The 26,161-nt window shown below is 43.6% G+C and overlaps 1 protein-coding gene across 1 annotated transcript in view; it reads left to right on the forward strand.

Moving 5' to 3' along the window:
- The window catches only part of LOC146862495 (uncharacterized), a 596,942-nt gene that overhangs the window by 209,810 nt on the left and 360,971 nt on the right, over positions 1 to 26,161 (forward strand). The gene's annotated exons all lie outside the window — the stretch shown is intronic.

Below are 26,161 nucleotides of genomic sequence, written 5' to 3' on the forward strand. Positions count from 1 at the left end.
AGAAACTTTTCTGGTGAAAACCAGTCAATGGATTCCTATGGAAGGAAATACAAGTTACTGGTAAGTATGGTTAGAATTACTTTTCAGGTTCAGTGCTGGGCTAAAAGATGCAGCACTGCGTTCTCTCCTGATAACAGGTGAGTAAATCGGAATTCGTTGTTCAGATGATATTAGGTGAAGATTTAAAAGTTCCAAAACTCCACACTTAGAAGAATTTCCAAGTGAAACCAGTCAATGTTAGCCTATGGAAGGAAATTCAAGTTACTGGTAAGTACGGTTAGAATTACTTTTCAGGATCAGTACTCGGCTCAAAATGCAGCACTGAGGTCTCTCCTGATAACAGGTGAGTAAATCGGAATTCGTAGTTATGCTGATTTCATAGGAATATTTTAAAGCTCCAAAACTCCACACTTAGAAGAATTTCCAAGTGAAACCAGTCAATGTTAGCCTATGGAAGGACATTCAAGTTATTGGTAAGTACGGTTAGAATTACTTTTCAGGATCAGTACTGGGCTCAAAATGCAGCACTGAGGTCTCTCCTGATAACAGGGGAGTAAATCGGAATTCGTAGTACATCCAGTAAGCGCCACAGAGCTGCGTATTAGAGAGATGTGAAAAGGGGCACGGCCTGCACCACCTCTCTGCAACGCAGCGGCGCTTCCTGAAAGCACCTGGTGGGCTACTTGGCCCCCATGGTCCCTCAGGTTTGAAGTGGAATTTTTTCCCCAACTTACAACGTGTCACAGGGCGTGTTTGCACACATCACGTCAGGCCCTGTCCCCTCCCTTCACCACTGTGTAAACGTGCCCTATCACCGTTCTAAGTTGAGAGATTAAGTCCCCTTCCATCCAAAGGGTCCCTAGGGTCAAACTAGCCCACTAGGTACCTCCAGTAAGCGCCACAGAGCTGTGTTGCAGAGAGGTGTAAAAAGGGGCGTGGCCTCTGAACACCTGTCTGCAACGCAGATCCCTAGCGCATACTGAAGATACCTGTTAGGCTATTTGGCCCTCAGGGACCCTCAGTATTGAAGGGGAATTAATTCCCCAACTTACAACTGGCCAGAGGGCGCAATTGCAGAGTGCCGCAAGGAGGGGGCGTGGCCTCCAGCGCAATGCCGGTCTTCTATTTATTTTATTTTTTTAAGAAGGAGGGCTGTGAGGCCCCCCTTCTTTTTCTAATTTATTGGCCCTGGGGACCCCATCCCCCAGGGCCTGCACCCTAATTTTTGTTTGTTGAAAAATAAAAATTTGGCCCTCCCAAGGCCTTAATCGGCCCCGGGGATCCCAACCCCCGGGTCATGGCCTTTTTAAAAAACAATTCTTTAGGAGGGGGGCTGTGTTGCCCCCCTCCTCAGGCCACTTATGGCCCCGGGGACCCCATCCCCCGGGGCCGGCCTTTGCTTTTTATTATTTTTATAAAAAATATATTTATAGAAACACCTAGGAGATGCTGGACAAACCGTATGTACCTATCACCATGACGATTTGCGTGAAATTCATTAAAAGGTGACTATGCATACAATGAATCCACGTGGAATGTATTTACACCGCTAGTGAAGCTCTGACATGTCTGATGCCCTACCGTGCCTAATCCCGGCGCCCCCGCCGGTGGGTACCCTTGTCGTTTATTTATACAAACATGGGTAGCTATTGACAGGCACATTTAATACACACGCACACCAAGCCATTCAAAGGGTATTCGACAAAAATTCTACCAAACTATGCAAGAAACCCCCCTCATGGTTAATAAAGCACACATCCACCGCCGGATGTGTAATACTTTTTATTTTACTCTCTGGAAAGAAGACGAACCTCACTTGAGAGTCACAGCGTGCTCCTGGCTGAGCCCAATGCTGTGTTACACCCACCAGTGCCCGCCGAGTGCCACACACCTCTGTGTTGTATTCCACCAGCTAGTGCGTATGCTAGGACACTCTTTAGCCCATGTGCACTGTAACACCACCCCGTGAATATGTCATGCCACACTTGCCTTCGCACGGGTTATATTGCCCCATCTAACGTGCCTTCCTCGATGCCTATGTTTTAACGCACAGCGCTATGCCATACATATTACAATCTGGGATCCATATCTTTGTCACAGTGCATATGCAACATTACACTCCCAAGCACACATTTTATATTACAACTTTAGGGACTAGTTAGGTTACACAACACTGCCCTGTGCATATTACACTCCAAGGCACATATCGCATAGCATGCGCTAGTGCCTGTGCTATCTCGCGCTCTCCAATGAATCTGTCATTGCGCACAATGTATTGCATATTATATTTCACGCCCGGTTCATCTTATATCACACTTTTTGGTGCATAGTTTATACCATATACTATATCTAGTTTTCATTTTCAATCGTGCTCTCAGGACTATGTTCTATATAACACTGCGTCCACCTACCCTTTTCACGGGCATTACATTTTGCGATGGGGGGTGGAGGGTCAGGGGTTGTTTCTGCCAAGTGAGCCCAGAGTCAGTCACAAATGTCCTCTTCTTCCTGAATAAAAGTGAGATTATGCTGCATGCTTGTTCATATTTTAAGTAGTTCGCACAGACACACATTTTAAAAGCAAAGTTCCTAATACCCACCTTCTCTGAACAGTTAGCTTGCTGCCCCATCCACCTCCTCCCTATCCTCTGTTGTCTGAATCCATGGACTAGCCTCCTCCCTCCTGCCATGCATGGTCTGATGTGCTGCCACTGCCCTCCATTTAGCATGATGTACCAGTCCACTCCTCCTGCCCTCCATTGCCCAATTCTATGGCCCATAATTGACCTCCTGCTTAGCCTCTGTGCTTAGCTGCTGCCCCTATTCTCCTTCCCCCTGCCCTCCGATATCTTTGTGCATGCCCTTGCTCCATCCTTTTTGCCCACCATGTTCCAGGAATCTGCCACTCCTATCTATTCTGAGTGTTTTGTTGAGCTGCCACTCCCATCCCACCTGCCTAGCATTGTCAGATGATTTTAACCTGTCCCTGCCACCTCCACCCTGCCTGTCCACATGCTATGCCCCTATCCTCTTCCTCCTGTCCTCCATGGTCCATTTTACTGCCACACCCTTCTGCCCTCCCTGATCTGTTGTGCTGCAACTGCTCCTCCTGCCTGCCCCGCACGGTCTGTTGTGAGCCCCTTCCCCTGAACTCTCTTGTCTGTGCCCAGGTCCTGACCCTCCCTTCTATCCTCCATGGTCCTTTGTGCATGCCCCTGCACCCTCCTTCTTGCCCATCATAGCCATTGTGCTGCCACTAACCCTCCCGCTTGCCATGCATGGTTTTCTGTGCTGACATGGCCCCTCCCACCTTCCCTGTGTGGTCAGCTTGCTGCCCCTGACCCCCTCCCACCTTCCCTCGATGGTCTGTGTGTATGCCATCATAGTCTCATTGTTGCTCTCCATGGTGTGTCTTGTTTCTAGTGCCCATCCTACCTGACCTCCATGGTCATCTTGCTGCTCCTGCCCTGCCCCCTAGCCCCCGGCCCTCTGTTTCCATGTGCAGACCCCTATTCCCTCCCTCCTGGGTTGTCTGTTCCATTGTAATGCCCCTGATCTGTCCCTCCTGCCTTTATGGTCTGTTATGCTGCAGCTTTCTCTCCTGTCTGTCCATTATGGTCAGCTAGCTACCATTGCCTCTTTCCCCTCTGTTCTCTGTTGTCCATGTGCATGGTCCTGTCCCCTCCCTATTGCTTTCTATGGATTGTTGTGCTGAACTCCCGGCCCGCATGCCCTGTGTGGAGTATTGTGCTGCTTCAAACCCTGATGCTTGCCCTGTAGGGTCAGTTTGGTGCACCTCTCCATGTCCCTCCTGTCCTCTGTTATCCGAGTCCATGTCCCTACCCCAATTCCTCCTGCCTACCATGATCCAATGTACCATACTTGCGAACATTTTGAACTTGGTAAGAGGGAGATTTTGAAAAAAAACAGGGGTATTGATTTTCCCCTTTGAGTTACATTGAAAAAGAGGAGATTGTAGACAGGAGACAGATCAAAAAAAGCCCATTTGAGCTTAAAAACATTGGACGTTTCCTGGCTGAAATGGGTCTGTTGGCATGTATGGTTGTACTTCCACAATGGTTTATTATATTGCCACAGCCTCTCTTGCCAGTCCTGTATTGTTGGTTTGTTGCCCCTGCCTCCCTTTCCACTGCCCTCCATAGTCTATTGTGCTGCCACTGCCCTTCCTGCCTGGTGTGGTCAAATTGTTGCCTCTGCCTCTCAACAGTATCCCAATGAACAACTAGATTGCTAACATTCTATATGTATTACAAAAGTGTGGAACGCCTGACGTCATCTTGATGTAATCAAAACTGTAATACCTAGAGCATTTCCTTTAGAAATTACATGTATGAGAGGGTCTTATTTGCATCAAAATTATGGTTAGTGCTCTAAAAAACTAAAATGAGGACATATTTTCTGAGTTTTCAAATAGCGACAAAGAACTTTTAAATTATTTGTAATCTTTATGTTTTGTTATCCAGTTGACCACTTGATTAAATGTTGCACCTAGGGGAGAGGATGTGGTGTTACTTCCAGAGCTGCAGACTTTGCAACTGGGGAACCAGGTTGGAGTTTCTGCATTCTGTGATTCTGGTCAAATCACTTAATCTCCCCATGTCTACAACCAAAATGAATTTGATCTTGTGTGATGTAACCAATGCTCATGTAAAGCACTCCAATACCTGACAAGTCTGCACTATATAAAACTGCAAAAACACAAAAAATAAGTGTTTTGCACACTTCTGTCATTGGGCTATACTTGGGCTACATCTGGGTGATATTTGGGCTACATTTGGGCTCTTTTGTCTCAGGTGGCCATCTTGGGAGATTTATTTGTTATGGAGTTTCCTAATTTCCTCGTTTACTGCAGTCTCCTCAGTAGGAAATACTTTCAGTTTTTTACTTTGGTTCCATCAAGAAGGAATTCAGATGTGTCACACATTTGCCATAAATTCTGAATGTTAGCACTCTAGTTGCTCATTAGATCACTATAGTAAAGCTACTGTTCACCAGGGAAGTCTGCTGCTGGTATTCAAAGTGCAAGTTTCAGTCTGCATGTCAGAATTTTTTTATGAAATAGAAGAGGATTTGAGAAGTCAAAATGTGCCCTAATTTTTCTTTCTGCAGCACTAATCATTATTTCTATGGCAAAATGAACCCCTCATTTTGTTCCTTTGTAAATTAAATGTTTTAAGTGTTAACACTTTATTCCAATCAAGATGGCTTCAGGTGTGCCATACTTTTGTCATAAGTAAGACTGTTAGCGCTCTTGTTGTTCGTTAGAACACTCTGGGACATTCTGTCATTGGGCTATACTTGGGCTACATCTGGGTGATATTTGGGCTACATTTGGGCTCTTTTGTCTCTGGTGGCCATTTTGGGAGACTTATTTGTTATGAAGTTTCCTAATTTCCTCATTTACTACAGTCTCCTCAGTAGGAAATACTTTCAGTTTTTTACTTTGATTCCATCAAGAAGGCATTCAGATGTGTCACACATTTGCCATAAATTCAGAATGTTAGCACTCTAGTTTCTTATTAGATCACTGTAGTAAAGCTACTGCTCACCATGGAAGTCTGCTGCTGGTATTGAAAGTGCATGTTTCAGTCTGCATGTCAGAATTTTTTAATAAATAGTAGAGGATTTGAGAAGTCACTCAAAATGTGCCCTAATTTTTCTTACTGCAACACTAATCATACTTTCTATGGCAAAATGAACCCCCTCATTTTTTTCCTTTTTGAATTAAATGTTTTAAGAGTTACAACTTTATTCCAATCAAGATGGCTTCAGGTATGTCATACGTTTATCATAAGTAGGTCTGTTAGCACTCTAGTTGTTCTTTGGAACACTCTGGGAAGCTGCAGTAGAACACAAAGGAATCAACTGACAGTCTCTGCCCGTGTTGGATGTACATGTTTTACTGAGAATGTCAGACTTCATTCTCACATGACTGAGAAAGATAATGTGAATTGACAGAAAATATGCTCTCAGTTTAGCTTCTAGATCACCTTCCAAACCTCTGTGGGAAAAGCATGAGAAAATAGTTTGCTCTCAAAAATGATTCATGATATCACAGCAGAAGGCTTTTTCACATGGTAAAATCACCTTAGAACACACCACAATTCCGAAAATGAGCATGGTACCATCAACAAATGATTTATAATGTAACTAAAGTCTTAAAACCTACTATTAACTGCAATGCTTTTTAATGAGGTGCTATCATGTATATTGGTCCCAAGATGGCTGCCAACACTTCTTGGATGAAGTACTGACAGCCAATCAGATCTTACGATGAGATGTGTGGTTAGGCTCCGCCCAGATATATCTATCTTTTTAACTCTAATTTTCTCAGGAACTACTGAACGGATTTACACCATTTAGGCAAAAGGCACGAGTCTGAACTTAGGACTACCTCTTTACCAAATTTGGTGTAATTCCGTTCAGCAGTTCGGGCTGTAGCTGCGTCAACAGGTCCTATGGGAAAATGCATGGGGAAAACGTGTTTTGGGACCCCCCTTTTTTCTCGGCCCCCGCTTGACGAATCACCGTGAAAGTTTCAGGATAGGAGCAGACCGGAGCTGGCCAAAAGTTTGGAAAATTTTGCGAAGATTCGTCAATCGGCGCCAACGTTATTCCAAATAGAATGTTGCGGATTTCCTATGGAAAATAGGTCCTAACTATAACTACCTACTGGCGACTGCCAGTAGGTAATATATATGTATGTATATATATATATTCCAGCAGCAAACAACGAATTAATCATGAAAATCAAGATCAGGATTTGACCTCGGCATCGGGGGACAGCTCAGCAGTGGACAGTGAATCTGACATTGGGGCACGCAGCAAAACAAGAGCAAACCCCCGCAGACACTCACTTACCGATGAAGTGGATTTTTTATGCTTGGAACGACTGCAATCATTAAGACCACGGAAGCAGCAAAACAGCAGAAATCGGGGAAAAACAAAAAACGAAGTGCGAGAAGAAAAGCAAGCCGGAGAAGGAACAAACAAAAAACAACCGAAGAAACAACCGAAAAGGTATTGGAAGAAATAGAATGTCCCAACCTAACTGAAACAAGTGAATCAACGGTTATCAATCTAACGGACTTAACTCTTAACAGGGCGGAAACACAACTATTGGCCCTAGGACTCTCTTTCTGCCCTGAAAGCTCCTTTAACTATGCCAAATCCCGGATTGATATCTACAAAAGCGTCAGGAAATTGAAGTTAATGAAATTCCATGAACATTCCAACAAATCAGTGGTTGGGGCAGCCCTGATTACTCAAGCATCGACAATCAAATCAGTAGATGTAAATGAGACGACGTTGGACTCACAAGAGTTAGTGGATACCTTATTTGATCTACAACAGGAAAGTGATTCAACTAGCCAAGCAACCACAACAAGCGTGTCTCAACAAATCACACAGCGGGTGGCCAAATGTCTAACCCCCTTTAAGCCACCATCAAAATTTTATCCATTAACCATCAAGGATACAATTGACAGCTTCCAAGAGCAGGTAATTGCTGATTTGAAGAACCGCAACAAAATAACCTGCAAGGCTAAGCAAACCAGGAGAAAAAATATCAAAGAACTGCAATACCACCAACTAATGACCAAAATTAATAACACCAAGGAAATAGTAATCCGCAACGCTGACAAAGGTGGCAACGTGGTTTTATTAACAAGAGAAAATTATCTGAAAGAAGCCATGAACCATCTAAATGACAAATCCTGCTATGCGACCAGCAATAGAGCCACGTGGAACTCAATAAACTCAACATACCAGATAAAACTAATGGCCTGGCGAGGGGTGGGATTGTTAACAATTGAAGAGTATAAATATCTGTGGACTCAGAAACCAGTTATCCCCATCCTGTACTTCATACCTAAAATACACAAGGATAAAACTAACCCGCCGGGGAGGCCAATAATATCGGCACGCAATAGTATCTTTGAAAAAACTTCCAGATATGTGGATTTCTTTTTACAAGACTTTGTTCAGAACCTGGCTTCATACATTAAAGACACGGGCGATTTTCTAATGAAAATAAGAGAACTTGAATGGCAGGAAGATTTCCTTTTGATTGCGTTAGATGTAACCTCATTGTACACATCAATCAAACACAATGATGGACTACGAGCATTGAAATATTTTCTTGCAAGAAGAGGAACTGCCTATGCTGAACATAATCAAATGCTGATGAATATGGTTGAACTATGTTTGACTAACAACATATTTATGTTCCAGGACGCGTTATTTCAACAATTACGCGGGGTAGCAATGGGTGCAAGCTTCTCCCCCAGCTACGCATGTTTACACATGGGCTGGTGGGAGGAGCTTGTACTCATGACTAAATATCATGATATCCTCAAAAACAATATACAATGCTGTTTCAGGTTTATTGATGACCTGTTTGTGGTATGGAAGGGAAGAGAACAGGCCGCAAGGGAATTTATAGATCAACTCAATATCAATGATCTAAACCTAGAATTTACTTCTAATATCAGTAAAACAGGGATAATATTTCTTGACGTGGAGGTGTACATAGAACAAGGGAGGGTGGAAACAAAATTGCACAGAAAACCAACAGCAGGAAATTCTATCCTGCATGCCAACAGTGCCCATCCAAAGCACCTCATTCAAAGCATTCCTTATGGGGAACTGCTACGAATAAAACACATTTGTAGTGAAAGTGGATCCCTAAAAATAGCACAACAGGAATGCATTAACCGCTTCAAGATGCGGGGTTACAGCAACAAATGCCTAGACAAAGCCCTAACTAAATGTAACCAGGTCAATAGAGATATACTGATCTGTCCAACCCCTAAACTAAAAGCCTCAGACGATGAATCAATTAACAACTTTACATTTATCTTTCAATATAATCGCCAAGAAGGAGCAGTTAGGAAAATACTTAACAGAAACTGGTACCTTATAAAACAGGACCCGATAATTGATAAAAAAAATCCCCAAACGACCAGCTATCACATATAGACGAGGAGTATCTATGAAAGATATGTTGGTAGACAATGATCCATGTGGGGTGGGAGCCAAGGGATCTTGGTTGTCACAACGACGGGGATTCTTTAAATGTAAGGTTTGTAAGGCCTGTGAATTTGGAATCTCCACAACAAACTACACCACACCTTTTGGGGGTCCTAACATGGAAATTACCAAATCATTGAACTGTAAAACTGACCATGTGATATATGTTTTGGAGTGTACATGTAAATTAAGGTACGTTGGGAGTACCATTCTCCCTGGACACAAGAGAATACTTCAACACATACGTGCCATTAAGAACCATGATCAGGCATATCCAGTGGATCGTCATTTCCAAGCAATACATGAGGGTAACCCAAAAGACCTAAGTTACTTCCTCATTGACTCTGTCCCCAAAAACAAAAGAGGGGGTGACAGAGAGAGAGCACTCAGAATATTGGAAATGTACTATATATTAAATCTGGACAGCAAACACCCACATGGTTTGAACAGCTCGGAGGAGCTACACGCCAGTCTCTGAATATCACGCTTATGCCAAGACAGCTAATGTTTATATGTACAATAACTTTCACATTTACAGTTTATATTTTATACAAGGTTCCCCTTATTTCCTAGCTGTAATGAGACTTCAATGTGAGGCTGACGATCAGATCAATTGGATCTGATTGATTGCATTATCTTTAAGCCCCAGCAATTTGCTACTATTCGTATATCGACTGATATTACAGTAACCACGGAGTTACTATGATTTCTAAACTTGCCTCCTTCCTCTCTTCTCCCTTTTTTTATATTTTTTATATATATTATAATCTTACATTTTTTTATATATAACAAGCACCTGGCACTTTTTTAGTAGTTTTAAACTAAGCACTTTTGCACAATAAAACCAATATCAAAAAGGACATAAAAAAACGAATAAATTTAGTTAAAAATCACAAAAAATTCATTTAGTGTGATGTGACGTATCAGGGATGAGTTTTATAGTGGGCAACCTGATCCGTCCTCCTTCTTTTAGTCTTTCGAGTTCGTAACCATTAAGTGTAGGGAACTTTGGCTCCCAATCTGTTAGTATCAATCAATCAATGGGGGCCATACAAGATTGTGTTTTGAATTGTGAAGTATTTTATAATCATATACTCTGAATTTTATGCATTTTACGTATATATATTTCTTAGGTATTTATACATATATATGATTTCTTCATAAGTATTTATACATTTATATATTTACACAAGATTTTATCTTTGTGACTGTGATATAGAAAATGCTCTTTTTAAATTTATAGACTACTCTATTTATATATGTATATTTATATATTTATTTATTGTCATTAATGAATTTAATCTGTTTAATCATGACATGGTGATAATGAATATTTAAATCTATATCAAAATCCCTACGCCAATTCGAAAGAACTGCAATGGTAAAGACATATGGACAAGGTTGAAACTGACTGACTGTGAAAAAAGTTTCAATGTTTCATTTGAGAAAAAAACTGTTGAAACACACTAGGCCCTACCCCCTTTATAAGTGCAACACAATTGGTGGTTCAGCGTCATGTGATCAAGTCCCCTAGCAGGGACGAAACGCGTAATGGCTGCCACTCTGTGGATGTAACCTAAAGGACATTAAAAACTATCGATACTAAAGGATTGTGGTCCGTGCTCTTTTTCCGTGGCTGGTGGCAGAATCGCGGAGTGTAAGAGTGCTTGAGGGTATATATATATATATATATATATATATATGTGTGTGTGTGTGTGTATATATATGTATATATATTTTATTAAAATGGTAATAGGTAGGGACCTACTATTTACCTATATCCAAGGCCCTAACATGAACGATATGGCTGCCTTTTCAGTCTCTAAAAACAGCTATTATCCAATTATATATTGGCTTGTCATCGCCATGTACCATGGTATACTACGAAGTTGTCACGCTATACCATGGTCCAATATATAATTAAGGCCTAGCTGTATTATTGAATTGCAGTACCCTTGCACCTCTCATGGTGTCGCATGGGCAATGCAATACTTAAGTCAAATTTACAAAGGAATGCAAGGCCACTATGCATGGCCCTGCATTGATTGGTATATCTATAGAAACTCAAGTCAGTGCAATTCACTGTTTGGCGTTACTCTGCACACCATAACCTACATTGCTGCTAAATTTCACATACATCCTTATACCACTCCACTATGCGCTATTCCACTGTACACCACTCCATGCCTCTCCACTGTACTACTCCACACTCCACTCTACGCTATTACACTGTACACAACGCCACTGTACACCACTGCAGTCTACGCCACTCCACTGGACGCTACTCCACTATATACGGTTCCACTCTATGCCATTCTACTGTACGTCACTCCACTTTACTCTATCCTACTGTATGCTGTTCCACTCTACAACACTCCACTGTACGCTTTTCCACTGTATGGCTCTCCACTGTATGTTACTCCACTTTACACCACTCCACTCTACGCCACTTAATTCTACGCTATTCGATTGGACCCCTTTCCAATGTACGCCACTGATCTCCACTGTATACTATTACACTTTACCCCATGCCACTGTATGCCACTTCAGTCTACACCACTCCATTATACTCCACTCCACTCTGCACTACTCCACTATACATTCTACACCATTCAACTGTACAACACTCCACTCTACGCTATTACACTGTACGCAACTCCACTGTACGTAACTCCACTTTACACCACTCCGGTATATGGCAATCTTCAGTGTGCGCCACTCCACTCAACTATATGCCACTCCACTATACGCTACTCCAGTATATGCCATTCCACTGCATGCCACTCCACTGTATGCCACTCCACTGTACGCTACTTCATTCTACGCCTATCCAGTGTTTGGCACTCCACTTTATGCCACTTCATTCTACGCTATTCGAATGTACCCAACTCCAGGTTATGTCACTTCACTGTATGCTATTACACTTTACCCCACACCACTGTACGCCACTCCAGTCTACACCACTTCATTATGCGCCATTCCACTGTATGCTACTCCACTACACACTATTCAAGTCTACACCCCTTTACTGTACACCACTCCACTCTACGTTATTCCACTTTATGCCATTCCACTATGCTCTACGCCACTACAGTGTACTCCAGTCCATTCTACAATGGCCCATTGGCCGCCACTCCACTCTACGTTATTTCGTTCTACCTCATTCCACTGTACACTACTCCAGTCTACACCGCTCCACTGTATCCCACTCCACTCTACGGTATTCCACTCTACTCTATTCCAATCTTTGCTATTCTTCTCCATGCCACGCCATTTTACTCCTGTCTACGCTATTCCAGTGTACGCTACTCCATTGTACGCTATTACACTGTATGCAGTTTCACTCTTTGCCCCTCTACTGTATGGTATTCCATTCCTCTCCACTCCACTCCACCCCACTCTGCCACTCCACTGTATTCTATTACACTATACCTCACCCCACAATAAACAACTCCAGTCTAAACCACTTCACTGTATGCCACTACACTATACGCATTTACACTTTATGCCATTCCACTGTACGCTGCTACACTATACGCTATAACTCTCTCCGCCACTCCACTGTACACCACTCTACACTATTCCACTTTATGCCACTCCACTGTGCACTGCTGTACTCTACGCCACTCCAGTGCACTCTCCTCCACTCTGTATAACTCTACTCTGCAAAACTCTTCCAACCTCTGTGCCACTCTGGTAGATTCTACTCCACTCTATCCCCATACACTTCACTGTCCATATTTGCCCTCAACTCTATGCCCGTACACTGTGTTGTACAACACACTACTCAACTCTACAACAGTTTCTAACAATGTAGCACTCCACTCTACTATATGACTCACCACTCCAATTTATAACATTTTCCTTGACTACGCTATGCCACTTCAATGTATACCACCCCATTCTATGCTAATCCACTGTACTTTACACCACTCCACGCTATTCCCCTTTATTCTACTCCACTGTTCAATATTCCACTCTATGCTACTCCACTTTACGGTAATCCACTCAATGCCATTACTGTGTACGCCACTCCACTCTACGCCGCCCCATTGTATGACACTCTCCTCCACTCTATATCGCACCACTCTATAAAAGTCTATCATACTTCATGACACTCTATGGCATTCTACTCCACTGTATCCCTGCAAACTCCACTGTCCAACTCTATTCTCCACTCTATGCCTGTACACTCTAATGTACAACACTGTATTCCACTATGCAACACTTTTCTATACAGCTATCCACTCTGTTGTAGGAGGCCCCACTCCAGTTTATAGCAGTTTACTGCCTACAACAGTACACTCTACTCTATGCAACTCTAATCTATGACACACCATACACTCTATTGTATTTCTCCACACTACTTTACACCACTTCACTTGACTACTTCACTATAAGAGACTTAACCTCATTCTACGCTACTATACAACTATGCACTCTACACAGCTTCGCTGTTTAACACACTAATGTACTCCATATAACTCTACTCTACAACACTTCTGCATTGTATGCCACTCTCCCCCACTTTACTCCTGTATATACCCCTTAATGCCACTGTACAACACTGTACTATAGTGTATGCCACTGTACAACACTCTACTCAACTCTGTGATACTCTAGCCCACTCTACAACACTGTATGTAACTCTGTATGCCACTGCACCCCACTTTACTCCACTCTACTTCAGTACTCCACTGTACCCCACCCAATACCATTGTACTCTAGAACACTGTATGTCAATCCACTGTACCACATTCTACAACACTGTACACAACTCCACTCTACAAAAATCAACTAGACTGTAAGCCACTCTACTCTACTGTAGTTTGCATCACTTTTCAATAATGTACAACACCCCACTACACACTACTGTACAATACGGTACTCCAATTTATGACACTTTACTCGAATGTATGCTACACCACTCGACTCTATTGCACTCCACTTCTACGACACGCTACTCCACTCTGACACTTTACTCCACTCTACACTACCCCACTCCAGTGTATCCACTCTACTACACTACACTCTGCTACTCTGTCTGACACTCTACTCTGCTGTTTGCAACTCCACTTTAAAACACTGTACTACACTGTATGCCACTCTTTCACTGTATACTCCATTCTATGGCCATCTACTCTACGCTACCGTACTACACTCAACAACATACCCCTCAACTTCTCTCTACGATTCGCCATTCCACTATTAGACACAGCACTTGATTCTACAACACTTTCCTCCACTGTACTCTGCAACACTCCACTTGATCATGCTCCACTCTGTGACACTCTACTTCACCATACTCTACTCTTAAACACTTTGGTCCACTCTGACAGTCTAGGACACCCTACTCTATTGTTCGACACGCCATTCCACTGTACAACTCGCTGCTCCAGTCTACGATACTTGACTCCACTATATGAGACACAATGCCACTACACTATATAACACTTTTTCTGCACTGTACAATATGGTACTGCACTCTAATCTACTCTATCCCAATCTATAATACTCCAGTCTATGGCAATAGATTTTACAACACACTCCTCCACTGTACTGTATGGCACTGTATGGACACTCTCCACTTGCAAAACTGGCCTCTACGATTTGAAACACATTTTTATTAAAAATATTTTTAAAAACACTGAAATTCAACGAAATAAAGATTAAATCTTAGTTATAGTTTGAAAAACTTCTTCTCCCTATACCAACCTCCTAGTTTAAGCTATACACACTTTAAAAATTCTAAAGTTCTAGTTATAACTTTCATTTAGAATTGATGCACCACCTTCAAATTATTATAAGTAGCAGACCTTGTTGCACACTCTTTTCAGCTCGCTCACCGGACAACCCTAACTATAACTTGCCACTCTACCGTGCACTATTTTGTCATAAATAATGATACTCAACTGTACAACACTGCACTGTACGAAGCTCTCCTCCACTCTACGGCACAACACTACACTCAACAGCACTGAACTATAAAACATTCTACTCCACTGAACTAGACTTAATGCCACTACACTCTACCAAACCCTGTTACACTCTATGCCAATCTACAACACTCTACTCAATGACACGATGCTCCACCACACTCCATTTCATGACACTCCAGTCGATGACACTCCACTGTCTAACAGTCAACTCTACTGTTCGACACACCACTACACTGTACAACATGCTGCTCCACTCTACAATACTCCACTACATGATACAACACACCACGCCAAACCTCTGTATAACACTTAACTCCACTTTACACTACGTTACTCCACTCTATTCCACTCCTCTCTATGACACTAGACTCTGCGGCACTCTCCTTCACTGTACTCCACTCCACTTTACAACACTCCAACTGTGATTTGAAATACATTTATATTAAAAAATAAAAAACATTAATATACAATGAAAAAAAACAAAGGTTAACGATCATTTATAATTAGAAATAACTTATGTACTCTTTCTATACAAACCCAACAAAATGCACAAACATTAAAAACGGTAATGTTCAAGTTATAACTTTAATTTATAATTTATGCACCACCTTCAAATTACTATGTCATTCACTCCCGAACACAGTCTTGTCACCTCGCTCGCCACACTACTTTAGCTATAACTCATGCCTTTTCCATGCCCTGTTTATACCCTTGCATACTAGATCACGTATAGCATGTGAAATCATAGAACTCATAACAACTCTTAAAACTTCTCAATTTGACTTGTCACAACACAGTGTATGGCAGAGTGGCAAGTTATAGTTAGCGTTGTCTGGTTAGCGACCTGAAAAGAGTATGTAATGAGGTCGCTACTTATAATAATTTGAAGGTGGAGGATAAATTGTCAATGAATGTTATAACTATAACTTTGGAATTTTTAAGTTTGTGAAGGGAAAATAAATATTCCTAACTGTAACTGAGCTTTAACCTTTGTTTTTTTCATTGAATATATGCATATATTACATTTGTGGCATTAAGGTCTGAGTGCATGCCGCATTGTATAACTCTTTCCTATATGGCCAAAATGAGTCTTGGCTACGCAGACATTCTGCAAAAATAATAAAATGTAAATTGTTCTAAAGACACAGAGGCTTTCAGGGCTCACCTATGTACGATTAGAAGCCACCCTGGGATAAGGGACTACTTTCACAGCATTTTACACATCCTTCTTTAAATCCCAGAAACACTATTTAGAGTGGCTCAACCTACAGTAAGACTGTGTTGTATCATAGGATATATTTGCACAGACTACCTCCTTTCATAATCCCTTTCACCAGAGTTTTGTTATTTGGAGGTACATCCAATAAGAGATTCAGCAAGTGTTAAAAATGGGATTTCTGGTTGGCTAAAGTTTACACCCATGCCAGGCAGAAACCACCACTCTAGTCAGGACAAGGGAGTTGCAGTCCTAAAATAGCCCCTGCTCACCCCCTTGGTAGCTTGGTACGAGCAGTCAGGCTTATCTTAGAGGCAGTGTGTAAAGCATTTGCACTAAACCAACAGTAATACAATGTAAGCACTACAAACGGACACCACACCAGTTTTAGAAAAATATCCAATATTTTTATATAAACAAGACCAAATACGATAAATATCCACAATACAGTACTTCAGAAATAGTTACTTCTCAAAATGTCTTGATTTTGCAAAATACGTTGAAAAACACAGTTCGTACGAGTCGGTAGCTCGGTCCGAGCCTACCGCGATGCTGAAAACAAGAGTCTTGCAGTTCCAGCTGACTGTGTCGGTACGGGCCAGCAACAGCGGGACATATTCGTTCACAGTACCTTTCTTAGTGTGACCCACATGGCGGTGCAAGTCGGTCTTGGCGTCCTTTGCGATGCAAAATGGAAGTGGTGCACGGTGCGGTGCCCCTCGATGCGGTGCGAGCAGCGGCTCTGTGACGATCGTCCAGACGGCGTTGGTGAGACCAAGGCGGGTGGTGCAGGGAGAGGTGGTGCTCGATGCGGTGTTGGCAGGTTGCGGTGCAGGTGACAGAGCCAGTTGTGGCGTTCGTCGCGGTCATGGTGCAAGGTGGAAGCGGTGGAAGGTGCGGTGTCCCTCGATGTGGTGCGAGCAGCGGCTCGGTGACGATCATGTAGATGGCATCGGTGAGACCAAGGCTTACGGTGCAGGGCGAGAATGTGCTCGATGCAGTGCTGGCAAGTTGCGATGCGAGCGTCAGAGCCGGTTGGCGGGTATTGGCGCTGGCCGGACAGTTGTGCGTGACGAGTCGGTCACGGGTGTCGAGCCAGCGGTGACCGTGTCGGTGAGCCCAGGCCAGCGAAGTGAAGTGAAGCGGGGCGATGCAGGTTGCGGTGTCTCTTGATGCGGTGCAGGCAGCGGCTCGGTGACGGAGTCGGTGAGACTAAGGCTTGCAGTGCAGGGCGAGTCGGTGCGGCCTGCGGTGCCTTCAGGACTCAAGGCCAGCAACGGAGTCGGTGACTGAGTTGGTTGCGGTTCTCTCTTCTCTGTGGCAACTGAAACAGCGGTTCCAGGAGCAGTACCCAGAGGTTGGTGAAGTCTTTGCAGTCCCTGAGACTTCTTAACAAGTAGAGAAAGTTCAGTCCAGTCCTTTCACTGCCCAAGGCAGAAGCACCAGCTGCAGGCCAACCCAACAAAGCAACAACACAGCAAAGGGGCAGTACTCCTCCTGGCAGCTCTTCCAGCTCTTCGTCTTGGCAGGTTCCTTGATTCCAGCGAGATCTAAATTCTTGGGATCAGGGTCCCACTACTTATACCCCAAAATCCTTTGTCCTCTGAGGGGCCTCTGCCTAGTCCAAACCAGTTCTGGTCAGTCCTCGAGCACTTTGTTTACATGGCTCCTTCTTTCCTTTCAGAGTGCAGGGCAGAGACATCAGACACCCCACAGGAGGTGGATCCAGCATTGTGGAGGAAAGGCACAGCCCTGGAGCACTCTGTTGACATGATTCCTTCCCTCCTTTCACAGGGCAAAGACATCAGACGCACCACAGGGGGTGGAGCCAGCACTGTGGGGGGCAGGCACAGTCCTATTCAGGTCCCAGGTGCAACTCCTCCCTCCCATCTAGATGCATTTCTCTCTATTCACCACTGGGCGGACTCACCCTGTCTCTTGGAATACCCCAGCCCTGTCACTCAAACTCCAGACAGGGAATACACAACCTAGCAGAGGCAGGTTTGGATAGTTAGACAAGAAAATACCTACTTTCTAAAAGTGGTATTTTCAAACACAGAATGTTAAAACCAACTTTACTAAAAGATGTATTTTATCATTCTGATTCCAGGCATACTAAATTCGAATTTCTACCATGTTCCCTGAGTCAGTTAGGATTATAAGATGTAATAATCAAACTGCCCATTCTGGCCTATGGAGAACAGGTAGCCTTGCAATAGTGAAAAATGAAAATGGCTGTAATTCACTATTAGGACATGCCACACACACCAGAGCATGTCCTACCTTTCACATACAATGCACCCTGCCCACAGGGGTACCATGGGCCTACCTTAGGGTGACTAACATGTAGAAAAGGGAAGGTTTAGGGGCTTGCAAGTGTGTGCACTTGCCAAGTCGACATGGCAGCCCCAGGCTGCACACAGGCTCTGCAATGGCAGGCCTTAGACACACTTTACAGGCTGTTTCCGTGGGTGGCGCAATCCAGTGCTGCAGCCCACCAACAGCATTTGATGTATAGGCCCTGGCACTCGCAATGCACTTTACATGGGGCCGACACATAAATCAAATAGCCAATCATGGAAACACCAATCAAAACACAGTTTACACAGAGAGCATATGCACTTTAGCACTGATCAGCAGTGGTGAAGTGCCCAGAGTCCTAAAACCAACACACACAGGTCAGGAGAAAATAGGAGGAAAAAGCGAAAGGTTTAGGGATAACCCTGCAAAAAGGGCCATTTCCAACAGCAAGCAATTGATACTGGAAATCCATTAGTGTCCACGGTTTAACAACTGTTTGACCCATCTTGTAGCCTTATGTGTTCTGGAGAGACTTATTAGGTAAGTTAAACAGTATTGTATTTTGATTGCATTTAAATAGCACTCCAAACTCCTAATGAGGCATCTAAGCACATTTGTGGATGGTTAGAAACCTGCTCTGTGGCATTGCTGTAGATAGAAGAGTGTGTGCTTGTCATGTAGCCTATAAGGGTAGTGTGTGAAGCAAGAAAAAGAGTGAGGGCTAGGATTCTTAAGATTGAAGTTCTAGTGTATGGATAGACGGGACCCTGTGTGTGTGTGTGTTATGACCTACGTGGGCAGTGTTTTGGTACTGTTAACACAACTGTGTAGTAGTGCCTACACATGAGTGTAGAACAATGTGTGCAAAGAGATCCGATCATGGATCTGGGTACTACCCTCGCCGAAGAAGTCTTGGACATGTCATTTATGCCTGTTGATACGTTGCCTTAGAAGATGACCAGTGGTGAAGGGTACTACCTTTGAAGGTATAGTTGGATCAGATATTGTATATGGTTTGGAGTCCACCCAAAAGTGGGGGAGGAACAACCCATTGGAATAGGCATTATATAATCAGGCATAGTATATGCTCATGAAATTCTCTTTGAGGGGCAGAGCATAATCCATAAGAATGAGCATTTTACTGCTAGACACCAAATATACACTCATGGATCTATCGTAGTGAACAGAGGACCAAATTAATATTGTAGGCCAACATTGTGCATACCTTGATGAGTCCACTCAAGGTTGGTTCAGATCAAACCATAACACTCCAGGAGATGATCAGGACAGAGTGGTGCAGCTTGTGGCATGGGCTGCTTTTGCTGTTGGAGTACCTGACAGTCCAAACAGTGCACCATATTACAATTCATGCTACTAGTGATGTTTGCATAAGAACACAGACAGTACACAAGTACACTTCCTTTCTGATTGTTCCATCATGGAGTGAGCAGAAGAGTGATTGTGTTGAACAGATCTCCCACAGAAACATGGATGGAGGGAGGTGGTGCAGCCTATGGAGGCTTGGCCTTTAAGGACCGATGGAGGACCTGATGTTACCAGTAATACAGCAAATTGATGTAATTGCCTGTGCCTTGTGTTAACACCATGCATATGCAATTCCAGAATATATTTTATTTCAAGAAAACATTTCAATTCAGGCTAACCTTAAATAAATAAATATTGTACTCATATTAGTACAGCAAATTATACTTTATGCTAGTGCCTCTTTTCCGACAAAATGAGTAGGTCATGAATGGATTCCACTTCGTATGCCTTAAAATAATTGGGTAATATAATAACAGCAGTATAGTAAATCAACTTTACATGGGTGGTGCTGTTCATGCAAACGCAGACTATAAGAGAATACATTTCAATTCAAATAAGCCTTAAACAGATTGAATAGTATAATCAGTTCTTAACTCAAGAGCAGATTTCCAAGAGCAGATTTCCAAGAATAGACAGAATTTGCTGGCACATATTTGGGGGCTGCACAATGGATGTAGTGATTCAGCTGATGATAACACATCATACCACTATTTCAATCTTTGTATGCAATCCCAAACCAAACTGGGTACCTCTCAAGACCATTGTACTCTTCAGTGCAAAAAGCAGATCCGTGATATATATGCTAACCAGAAGGAGCATAGGAATTCATTCTTCTTCTTCCTCATCACTGATGCTAGTTTGTGTCATCATCATGTTGGAAAAAGCCAGCCCTTCAGCTCCTTACTTAATCACAGGTGCTTTTTGATGGTTCATATCTTTTCTGTGGAAGAATCCAGTGCTTAGCTGTGTGACTGAAGATGGTACCACTGATCCACTTCTTAAAAGCTCTAGTGACTGCCTTGAATGGAGTGTTTTCTTCTGTGAATGTATTTTGATTTTTCTGTGTATGAAAGCTGGGTTTTTGCCATTGATGGCCCTATGGGTGATGTTCATGGTTTTGAAAGCTGAACATCTAGCTACTGGCAGTCATTGATGTTCTCACGTGGCTGGTAATATTTGCGCGTGGTCTAGAAGATGCCCATCTTTACTTAGTTTATCAGGGGATATGCTTAATCCTTGATCACGCCCAGATTTCTCACTTCTCTCAATTACATTGGCAGTACTCCAGGTTCTTAGGGCCAGACGGAAGAGGCATGAATGCAATTCCAATCTCTGCATGTCGGCCAGTCATCATCCATAGGTTGATGGCACTAAGTCAGTGGTCTAGTCTTGATCTGTCAAGGTTGCATGAGTTTTTCAGTTTTATGGTGATTCGACAGACAGTGTAGTTGCAGCATATCACGTTGGAGCATTAGATGGGATTCGGTGGTAGACTGAGGTAGACACTGAAGAGAAGTGGTCCAGTGATTGATTCTTTAGGTGCACCCACTTTGTTGCTGAAATGCAGTGATATACATGGGGCAAGCAATATGACCAATGATCTCTGGGAGTCAATCCATTAAAGGGTACTTCTGTTTATGCCAAGTTCTTATGATCATTCAAGAAGAGAGTGGTGGTGAACTGCACATCCTCATAAAATAAATCAAGCCAGAGGAAAAAGCACCGGGCCAAAAGCTGAATTAAAGAAGCAGTTCTTTTTGACCTTGTAAATCCACTGGCAGTTAGAAGTCTTTTCAATTCTAGATTCCAAGCAATGGGAGCTACACATGGTAAAGCACCACTGGCCTAATGCAGGCTTCTCTGTGGGCGATCTAGCAAACACTGAGGACTGATTGTGAAAAAGTCAGAGTGAGGGAGGGAGTCCAAGATCAAGTTCATGGGGTACAAAAATAAAGAACAATTATACAGAAGAGAAGGGGCATTTTTCGGATGGGACTAGCAGATTACTGCACATGAGTTTAACAGTGGAACTAGTTTGTGGGGAAAGCAAAAGGAATGTAGGGTACCTAGGAATGTGATTTAAGTGCGCTTCAGTAGTGCAGTCTCGAACACCAATTTTCTCTCTACACTTTTGAAAAAATATATTTTTATTGATTTTTCCAGCAATTAATACAACATAACCGTAAGAAAAACACAAATAAGAATTAAGCATTCCATAAGACTCAACATATATGAATGGAGAAAGATTCAAATAAGTACAGCGTTATAATTGCTATGCAATCCTGAAATACACGGTAGCGGAGTAAAGCTATATCATTATAGTTTTGTGCAATAATGAGTAGTACCAGTGAGGGAAGCAGTGCGCGACAGTGCATGCATCAGCCTAAGAGGAATATATTTTGTCAACACAGAGTGGGCTAGCATTTAGAGTACACCAATTCCGCAGTTCTAGGGGGGAGGGGCATCATGGGAACCTGTATTCAATGCTCCACATGTCGGAGGCCGCTACTGATGGTTTCTATGCTACATCTACACCCCTTCCAGTCCGAATCGTATCCAAGGCTCAGATTGGTGCTCCCTCATCTGGAGCATGGAGCAATAAATACTGACGCTGGGGATGCTATATATTCTTAGGTCTGGAAGAGGCGGGTTGCAACGAGGCGCAAGTATCACTCATGGTGTCGCAGTTAACCCATGAGGCACAGGGTCAAGACTGATATGCATATGGCCATGTCTGAACTGGGGTGGCGTGTTGAGCAAAATAACAATGGATATAGGCCTAGATCTCTGTACTGGGGTGAATGTATGACATTGTTCTGCATTCTGTCCATCAACTGTTGTTTTTGCATTTGTCACCCCGAGTGGGACGGGTATGCCCAGACGTGGGTCCCGTGCTCTCCATGCCACTGGAATCAAGCTATCCTGGCTGAAGAGTGGTGAAACCCCGAAACCGGTCCTAGGATGCTTGATTCCGGTCCAGGGAAGACCTGGCTTGGTAGTTCGGGCTGGACTGTTCCCATGAGTCACAGGGTCAAGACTGATTTGCATATGGCCATGTCTGAACTGGGGTGGCATGGTGAGCAAAATAACAATGGATTTAGCCCCAGATCTCTGTACTGGGGTGAATGTATGAGATTGTTTTACAATCTGTCCATCAACTATTGTTTTTGCATTTGTCACCCCGAGTGGGATGGGTATGCTCAGACGTGAGTCCCGTGCTCTCCATGCCACTGGAATCAAGCTATCCTGGCTGAAGAGGGGTGAAACCCCGAAACCGGTTCCAGGATGCTTGATTCCGATTCAGGGAAGACATGGCTTGGCAGTTCGGGCTGGACTGTTCCCATGAGGCACAGGGTCAAGACTGATTTGCATATGGCAATGTCTGAACTGGGGTGGCGTGGTGAGCAAAATAACAATGGATTTAGGCCCAGATCTCTGTACTGGGGTGAATGTATGACATTCTTCTGCATTCTGTCCATCAACTGTTGTTTTTGCAGTTAACTAAATCCCTCATCCATCCCTGTACTGTAGGAACCGATGCAGCACCCCAGTGTAGAAATACCTGTTGCTTTGCTTACAGTAACTTGATAGCGGCATACCACCTAATCGCTATGAGAAGTGGCTCAACATGACCTAGTAGTGCCATAAGCGGGGATGCGACCAGCTCCACTTCAATCATTTCGGATAATATCTTGAATATCTCGTCCCAAAAAGCCTATATCTCTGTACAGTTCCCCGCTGGATGGAAGAAGCCAGCATGCTCTGTAGCACATCTGGTGCAGCTATGGGACCTGGAGGGGTCACATTTGGCTAGCAATTGAGGGGTAGTGTATGCTCGATTATTGTATTTGAAATACAAGAGTTTGTTGGTGATTATTTGAGACCAGTTTGGTTTGCTCGCAGCAAAAGTGCCAAGTCTTGTCAGATATGGGATCTGCCAGATCTGTCCCCCATGCCTCACGCGCCCCCATCTCCGGCACCGGTTTAGGCGTGAGGGCCATATGGTACAGTCGCGAGACTCAATGTGAGCTATCTGGGATGGTAATAATTTGTCAGTAATGGAAATTCTGGAGGCTCCGATGGGGCAGTTGGAACTGGGGCTCGAGCAGCAGCATATAGTTGGTGTATTATGAAACTGTCCATGTGTGAAACATTGCACCCATTTGTTAGGGATGTGGGAGGATGCAGAAGGGTATCTACGAAGAGGTCCCTGAGTTGGAGCAGCCGACAATCAGTCAGAGTTCGCTTAGTACTATTTTCAGCAGTTATTGGCAGCCAAGGGTTTTCGGCAAGAGGGATATGTGGAGAGTATAGGTAATCATAGCCCAGATATCTATGAAGTTTGGTCCAGGCCCAACAAGTGGTTGAGAGTGTTAGTATCTTGTTTGCTTTTCTGGGCAGACCTAATGGAAGGATTGTGGGGAGGCGGCTGGGGTGTATCTGTGACCACTCCGGTTTTAGAAATTGCAGTCCTGCATCATAACGATACCAATGAAATGTGAAGTGTGCTTGCGCTACAAAATAATGGAGATGAAAATCAGACCCACCGCATCCTCCACACGTGTAAGGCAGAGTCAAGGTCTGCCAATTGATTCTGGGTTGTTTAACGGCCCATACCAAATGTCTTAGTATGCCAAGTAGCGTTTCAAAAAGAGTAGCGGTTAGTGCTATGGGGGTGTTGAGGAACAAGTATAAAAAACGGGGCAGTACAACCATCTTCACAATCGCCACTCAGCTTGCAATGATAATGGAAGCGTAATCCATCTCTCCACCAAAGTCGTTAGGTTTTCGATTGCTGGACCATAATTCAATCGTATGACCTCAGCACTTTGACGGTGAAGATAAATGCTGAGATATTTGGGCGGGTCGTGCTCCATTTTAAAGTAAACTCGAGGGCACACTCAGTAATGGCTTCTGTAAGGGAAAAAAATTCGGACTTGTTCTAGTTGATCACAAGCCCAGTGACTGCCCTGAAGCGTATAACCTTGCGGAGTTAAGGCGGAAGATTGGTTTCAGGGTGCTTAACAAACAGCATTATGTCGTCAGCATACAAAGAAGCCAAGAGGGGACCGCGGTGGAACTGGAGACCCCTCATTTAGTGTCTGACCAGGGGATCCATAGCAATTATAAAAAGAAGCGGAGCTAAGGGGCATACCTGCCTGGTGCCTCGGGATAATGTAAGTTGGTCTGTCAGAGTGCCATTGATCTTCAGTCGGGACAGAGGAGTAGCATAGAGGAGGCGGATCAATGTAAGGAAGCTGTTTGGGATACCCAATTTGGTGCAGTGCAGCAAATAGAAAAGGCCACTCAAGAGAGTCAAACGCCTTTTCTGCATCTTGTAAGACAGCCACAGCTGAGAGCTCCGGGTTTATCTGATCGAGAACTGCAAATATGGTACACAAGTTTATAGATGTGGAACGATCTGGGATGAATCCCAATTGCATCAGGGATACTACTTGGCTCATTAGTATAGAGAGTAGAGTGGCAAAAATCTTAGCTAAGATCTTATTATCGTGGTTCAACAGTGATGGTGGTCTGTAAGAGGTGCATCTGTCCGGGGGGGTTGTCTGGTTTTAGTGCCAGAGTTCTCACTGCCTCATGCATCGATGGAGGGAGGCTCCCCATTGTGAGCGATTCTGCATAGACTTGAAGTAGATGAGGGGCCAGCTCTGTTTTATAAGCTTTGTAGAAAGCCTCTGTGAAGCCATCCAAACCAGGGGATCGTGTATCGCTTAAATCGCCAATGGCCTGTATAATGTTGTCACTGGAGATAGAGGAGGCAAGAAATGATTTTTGTCCCGTGTCTAACCACACCATGGCTACTGCCACCAAATAGTCCGCTATTGCTTCCGTAGCATTATCACTGCAGGATGAGTATAGCCGGGTGTAATAATCAAAAAAAGCGGTAGATATAATGTCAGTGCCTTAGATCACAGAGCCATCTTCTAATTGAAGGCACGTAATCAGTGAGGCTTGGTATGAGGGCCGTAATATATTAGCCAATGATAGGTCTGGCCACTCACCCTCACTTAGGTTCGGGCGCGCGCATACTTGCTAAGATATTTGGTTTCTCGGGCTGTCAGGTCCTGAAAGTCCTGTATTAGAGACCCGCGCTTGCATAGTAGTGGGGCCGAATCATGGGATTGTGGTTGGGTGTCTAAGTCTTGCAGTGCTTGCTCAACTGTCGCAAGTTCCCGGCGTATAGATCAGAGTACACCTGAGTGTTTAGCTATGCATACCCCTCTGATATACGCTTTGAAAGCACCTCAAAGGGTAGAGTAATGTTCTACAGTGCCGGCGTTCAATAGGCAATATTACGCTATTGCAT

The sequence above is a fragment of the Triturus cristatus genome, chromosome 2_2 (genome assembly GCF_964204655.1).
Source record: "Triturus cristatus chromosome 2_2, aTriCri1.1, whole genome shotgun sequence".
In the NCBI taxonomy this organism is placed as follows: domain Eukaryota; kingdom Metazoa; phylum Chordata; class Amphibia; order Caudata; family Salamandridae; genus Triturus; species Triturus cristatus.